We start from the raw sequence: 7187 nt of genomic DNA, 5'->3' as shown, positions 1-7187 counted from the left end.
GGCTGCTCTGGCCTGGAGAAGACAGCGTGGAGCACGCATGCGCTGGGCCCGGCCTGGAGGACGCGCACGCGCGCACGTCAGCTCAGCGCCCACACAGGCGGCCTGGGGGCGTTGCCCTTTTGGGAAGGGGCGTGACCCAGCTGAGGTTCACCACAGATGGAACCCGCCCCCTGGAATAAAGTAAAGTCGTGCTTCCACGATCTTCTTCCTTTGGTCTTTGGAGCCTATCCCAGGTCTGCACCCACCCTTGTTCTCAGTGCCTGGGGCAACTGGCTTGAGACTGTGACGGAAGTTCCGCCAGAAATAAACTCTTTACCTCTGGGGGCCCAAAGAGCACAGGGGTCAACTGGAAATGGATGCTCTTGGTTGTTAACTGAAAGAGTGAAGTCTCTATTAACTATAACAACTATTATGTGACTTGTTACTAGCTCCATTTTTCAAATGAGGAAACAGGCACAGAGAAGTATCAGACATTTTCCCAAGGCCACACACCTTAGGGGAGAGGAGGCACAGTAGAATTTGAACTCTGGCTTATCTGGTTCTCAAGCTCCTGTACTTTCCGCTGTCACTGTCCCCAGGCCAGACAGCGGAGTCCAGCAAAATCCCCCTCCCAAGGATGCAGTGTGGTGTGTAGATGAGAACCTTGAACCCAACAGGACAGCATGTGATCTAAAGGAAAGGAAATGCCAGACATACCAAGACCAAGGGCTTCAGTCCTCATTGTTTGCACAGAAAACCAAAGGAACCTTGAGGTGCCAGTCTGCCACTCTGGGATAAAATGGATCTTCTGGGATATCTCTTGGGGTACCCAGCTGGATCAGAACCCAAGTGCCCTCTCAAATTGGGTGGGCACTATTGAGCAGACTTGAGTCATTCTCACTCTAGAAATCATGAGATCTGTGTTCCTAAAACATGAATAATAAGGAGACCTCTGGAAGTAAACTCATGGAATCCCAGTGTGAGAAACACTGATTTACTTCCGGCCAAGATGGAGGCGTAGGTAGACACATGGTGCCTCCTCGCACAACCAAAAGGACAACAACAAATTTAAAAACAAAAAATAACCAGAACTGACAGAAAATTGAACTCTATGGCAATCCAACAACCAAGGAGTTAAAAAAGAATCATTTATCCAGACTGGTAGGAGGGGTGGAGACAGGCAGCTGGGCAGAAGGGACTCTCGGCAAGGTGGCAAGGTGGCGGCTGGCAGACTGGGCAGTCCCACATTCATGTACAGATAAATTAGGAGAAACAACTGAGGAGCAAGACAGACCATGCAAACCAGGGCTCCAGTGTAGGGAAATAAAGCCTCGAACCTTTGATTGAAAATAGCTGTGGAGGTTGAGGCGGCTGCAGGAGAAACTCCCAGCCTCGCAGGAGGATTTGTTGGAGAGACCCATAGAGTCCTAGAATGTACACAAACCCACCCACCCAGGAATCAGCACCGAAGGGCCCAATTTGCTTGTTGGTAGTGGGAGAAGGGACTGAAAACTGGCAGAGAGGAGAGCAAGTACCATTGTTCCCTCTCAAGCCCCTCCCCACATACAGTATCACAACATAGCAACATGGGTTGACCTGCCCTGGTGAACACCTAAGGCTCCGTCCCTCGTATGTAATAGGTGCACCAAGACAAAAAAAAAAAAATGACCCAAATGAAAGAACAGATCAAAGCTCCAGAAAAAAATACCACTAAGTGAGTAAGAGATAGCCAACCTATCTCATGCACAGTTCAAAGCACTGGTAATCAGGATGCTCACAGAATTGGTTGAATTTGATTGCAAATTAGATGAAAGAATGAAGGCTATGCTAAGTGAAATAAAGGAAAATGTACAGGGAACCAACAGTGGCAGGAAGGAAACCGGGACGCAAATCAACAGTGTGGACCAGAAGGAAGAAAAAAACATTCATCCAGAACAGAATGAAGACACGAATCAAAAAAAATGAAGAGGGGCTTAGGAACCTCCAGGACATCTTTAAACATCCCAACATCCAAATCATAGGGGTGCCAGAAGAAGAGGAAGAGCAAGAAAGTGAAAACTTATTTGAACACATAATGAAGGAAAACTTCCCCAATCTGGCAAAGGAAATAGACTTCTAGGAAGTCCAGGAAGCTCAGAGAGTCCCAAAGCAGGTGGACCCAAGGAGGAACACACCAAGGCACATCATAATTCCATTACCTAACATTAAAGATAAGAAGAGAATCTTAAAAGCAGCAAGAGAAAAGGAGACAGTTACCTGCAAAGGAGTTCCCATAAGGCTGTCAGCTAATTTCTCAAAAGAAACCTTGCAGGCAAGAAGGGTCTGGAAAGAAGTATTCAAAGTCCTGAGAGGCAAGGACTTACATCCAAGATTACTCTATCCAGCAAAGCTATCATTTAGAACGAAAGGGCAGATAAAGTGTTTCCCAGATAAGGCCAAATTAAAAGAGTTCATTATCACCAAGCCCTTATTATATGAAATGTTAAAGGGACTTATCTAAGAAAAAGATAAAAACTATGAACAGGAAAATGACAACTCACAGTTATTAACAACTAAACCTTAAACAAAAACAAAAACAAACTAAGCAAACAACTAGTTCAGGAACAGAATTACAGAAATGGAGATCCCATGGGGGTTATTAGTGGGGGTAATCAGGAGGAGGAGAGAGGGGGGAAAAGGTACAGAGAATAAGTAGCATAAATGATAGGCATAAGATAGACAGGAGGAAGTTGAGAATAGTATAGGAAATGTAGAAGCCAAAGAACTTATATATATGACCCATGGATGTGAACTTAAGGGAAGGAATGTGGGTGAGAGGGGGGTGCAAGGGTGGAGGGGAATTAAGGGGGTGGGGAATGAGACAACTATAATAGCATAATCAATAAAACATGTTTAAAGAAAAAAAAACACTAATTTAAAAAAACTCAGGTCTAGACCTGGCTGGTGTGGTGCAGTGAATTAAGTGCCAACCTGCAAACCAAAGAGTCACCAGTTTGATTCCCAGTCAAGGCAGATGCCTGGATTTCGGGGAAGCTCTCCAGTAGGGGGCACTCAAGAGGCAACCGCACAATGATGTTTCTCTCCCTTTCTCCCTCCCTTCCCGTGTCTAAAAATAAATAAATTTTTTTAAAAAGAAAGAAAAAAACAATTTAAAAAGAAGCTCAATTCTTTCTGTTCAGAAATATCACTGCAAAAGGAAAACTTGGTAATTAAAATATTTAAATCACTGATAAAAATATTAAATTCATGTCATTAAACATTTGTCACAGAAGTTGTAACTAATCCCCCCACCCACCATGTAGAGGTCAATGTTAGAAACATACTTGGCCAGCTGTTAGGTCTGAGTTGCTCAAGAAACCGGACGGATGCAGCAAGCTAAGGAGAGCAGGGTTTATTAGCAGGGAATAAAAGGGAAAGTGGAGCCAACCAAGGGAGGCTGGGACTTGCTCCGTTGTTCTTAGATCAGGGTTTTTAAATGCAAAAACCTGTGGTTGAGGCATTAGAGTTTGATTGGCTAGAGCTGGTTGCTGGGTGAAAGCTGCATCCTGTTATGCCAGATAAACTGACCCCAGACCCTAATCTTCCTGGATAGGGTCTGCAGGCAGCTTCCCACGGTGCCATTTTCTCGCCTGGTGATTCTCATTCCTCCTAGGCCTGCCTAGGTCTAACGCCAACTTCCAGGCCCCAGTTAGGTTTTGAACTGCTGGACCGTGTTAGAACAGGTTCAAATACAGAAACACTTCACCCCAAATCTCCTAGACCAGAGACAGCGGGGATTTTTGTCTGCTTTGTTCACTACTTTATTGCCTAATTTAGAGACTAGCATGCAGTAGGGACTCACTAAATACGTGCTGAATAAATACATGAACAGAGAATTTTTTTTAAGGTTTTATTATTTATGTTTAGACACAGGGGAAGGGAGGGAGAAAGAGAGGGAGAGAAACAATCAGTTGCTTCTCCTATGGCTCGAACCCACAACCCAGGCATTTGGCCTGAGGGGAGATCCCACCGGCCACCTTTCCCTCTGCAAGACGACACCCAACCAACTGAGCCACATCAGTGAGGGCTGGCACTTCTCTCATATGTGTAAACAAAAAGTTTTCCTCCAGAGTCCCTCCCAATAACCAATTATTGAAATTCATTTATTTACGTACTTATTTAGAATAAGTAAGCTATGTACATAGAACAACATTCAACAAGTACAAAAGGACATATAATAAAGTCCATCCTACCAGTCCCCTGGCTACTTAGTAAACTATTTTCCTCAGCAAGTTGCAAGTTCCTGGTATCTTTCCAGACATTGTTAATATAAGAACAGTTTGTGCGACTTGGATGTAACCTGGCAGCCAAGGAGGGTGGACCGGAATGCGCATGCGTGAACGATGACGCCTTCACTGTACTGGTTGGTGGGGGTGGTAGAGGTCATTGAGTGAGCATGTGTACTGTGTGGTCATCACATTCAAAGTGACTGAGTAAAGAAATGAGTCTGCACCCAATTTTGTGTTGAGCTTGAACATTCCTCTGCAGAAACTTCACAGAACACATGAGAATGTTGAACATGCACAGCCTGCAATCAAAGATTTGTGACCAGCCATGTGAGGACTAGAAGCTGACCTAGAGATTCCAAAAACTACTGTGTCTGAGGCTTTGACTCACAATCTTGGCATGAAATGTATTGTGGCAAAATTCATTCTGTGGCTCCTGCTGCCAGAGCAGAAGGAACATCATGCTGCCATTGCTAATGACTTGATTCAAACTGCTACCAATGAATCAGAATTCACCAAGAGGGTCATAACTGCAGATGAATCATGGGCGTACAACTGAGAGTCTGATCCGCAAACAAAGGCCCAGTTGTCCCAATGGAAGTTGCCTGACTCTCCAAGCCCGAAGAAGGTACAGCAAAGTGATTTTTGATTGGGAAGGTGTTGTCCATCACGGGTACACCCGTCCAGGCCAAACAGTTAAATAAGGAGTACTGCCTCAGTGTTCTTCACAGGTTGAGAGATTCAATACAATGAAAACAGCCGAAACTATGGACAACTGGTGACGGGCAGCTTCATCACAACAACATGCCCGCTCATGCATCACATCTGATGCACAGTTTTTTTGATGAAACAGCAAATCACCCAGGTGACCCAGCCCTCCCCACAGCCCAGATTTGGTGCCCTGCGACTGCTGGCTTTTGTCAAAACTAAAATCACCTTTGTTTTTGTTTTTTTAAGATTTTATTTATTTATTTTTAGAGAGAGGGGAAGGGAGGAAGAAAGAGAGGGAAAGAAACATTGTGTGGCTGCACCTCACGGGCCCTGGGCCCAAACCCTGTGCCCTAGACTGGGAATCAAACTGGCAACCCTTCCGTTTGCAGATGCATGCTCCATCCACGGAGCTACACCAGCCAGGGTTAAGATGACCTTTGGAAGGGAAGAGATTTCAGAACATCTCATTCAGGGAATGAGATTCAGGAAAATATGATGGGGCAGCTGATGGTGAGTCCACCAAAGGGTTTTCCAGAGTGTTTTGAACAGTGGAAGAGATATTGGGAGAACCGTGTGAAGTCCCCAGGTGCCTACTTTAAAGGGGACTGAGCCGTCATTGTCCTATGTACAATGTTTCTTGTATCTTCTTTAATAAATGTCTCTATTTTTCATATTATGTGGTATGTGATACTTTCTGGACCTTGTACACACATAAATAAATAAAACTAAAATAAGAGCAAAGTATATGCACTGCTCTGTACCTTGCTTTTTTTTTTTTAAACTATAGTCCTTTGAGGTCATTAAATGTCAGTGTATTTAGAACCTTCTAAATTATGTTACCAAATTGTATTCTGTTCCTTTGTATGGAGATATATATGTTTTTACACAAATCTTCCAGTGATGGACATTTGTTTCCATTCTTTTGTGATTATAAACAAAGCAGCAATGAACATCCTTGTATTTTTGTTATGCATATTAACAAGCCTATCTTCAGGGAAATTTACTAGAAACACAATAGCTGGGTGAAATGACACTTGCATTTTAAAAACTTCTTTTATTTGTTGATGAGACAGAGCAGGAGAAACCTCGATTCATTGCTCCAGCCCTTCATTCATCCATTGGTTGGTTGCTGTATGTGCCCTGATGGGGGAATCGCACTTGTAGCCCCGGCTCAACAGGACACTCCAACCAACTGAGTTACCTGGCCAGGGCAACATGTGCATTTTAAATATTGGCAAGTTACTCTTTTTTTCTTTTTTTAAAAATTTATTTATTGTTTTTAGTGGGAGAGGGTGGGAAAGAGACAGAAAAACTGACTTGTATTCAACTTATTTATGCATCCATTGGTTGGTTGTTATATGTTCCTTAACCTGACTGGAGATTGAACCCCAGCAACCTGAGTGTATCAGGACGATGCACTAACTGGGCCGAGCTACCTGGGCAGAGCACCATTTATTTCCAAACACGACTGTTGTCTATAGTCATACCACCTTGAACGCACCTACCTACCTGATCCCGTCTAAGCACAACTGTCCTCGCAGACTCAGCATATACATCAGATGAAGACTGTTCATTAAGGGCTTTGCTCTTATATTTCCATCACATGTTAGTGTTTTACATGGTGTATCAAAGATGCCTGCTGTTTTGAGTGCAAGTCTTTTAAGTTCCAAACATGAGTGATGTCTCAAACATATTTTACAAGAAAAAGAAACTCATGCTTTAGAGTCTACCACTCTAAAGCATGAGTGGTAGCTCAATTTGGGGAGCCTTCTCCCTTAGGAAGAAACCTCTACCAGTTTCTCAATTTTGAAGCTTATTTGGTCCCATCCTCTCATTCTACAGATGAGGAAGGGACTTGCCCATGGTCACAAGGGGCCTGTATGATTAACTAGGGCTGGCCTCCAGATCGCTCATTTGGTGCAACAAAAACTATTTCCTTTGTAGCATCCTCAGATGATCTCCACAATCTCTGTCTTTCTTGTCTCCTAGAAAATTTAGTCCCAGGAATGCCATATAAATTCCTATGTTAAAGCTCATTACTAAATATAACAAAATTATAAGAAACTATCTCCCTCTGCTGGTAACACACTGTAAAGACAAAGCCTAAAATGATTGAGGGTCAGTTGCGTTTATGAAAAAGTAATCACACCTCACAAGTGAGACTTAGGTGATGTCTGATAGACAGTCTCCACCACCTTGCCTTCACCAAGCCTCAATCAGGATAATTCAGCT

Source organism: Artibeus jamaicensis, unplaced genomic scaffold (genome assembly GCF_021234435.1).
Source record: "Artibeus jamaicensis isolate MK-2021 breed Jamaican fruit bat unplaced genomic scaffold, CSHL_Jam_final scaffold_847, whole genome shotgun sequence".
Taxonomy (NCBI): Eukaryota; Metazoa; Chordata; class Mammalia; order Chiroptera; family Phyllostomidae; genus Artibeus; species Artibeus jamaicensis.
This window is presented reverse-complemented; position numbering follows the sequence as displayed.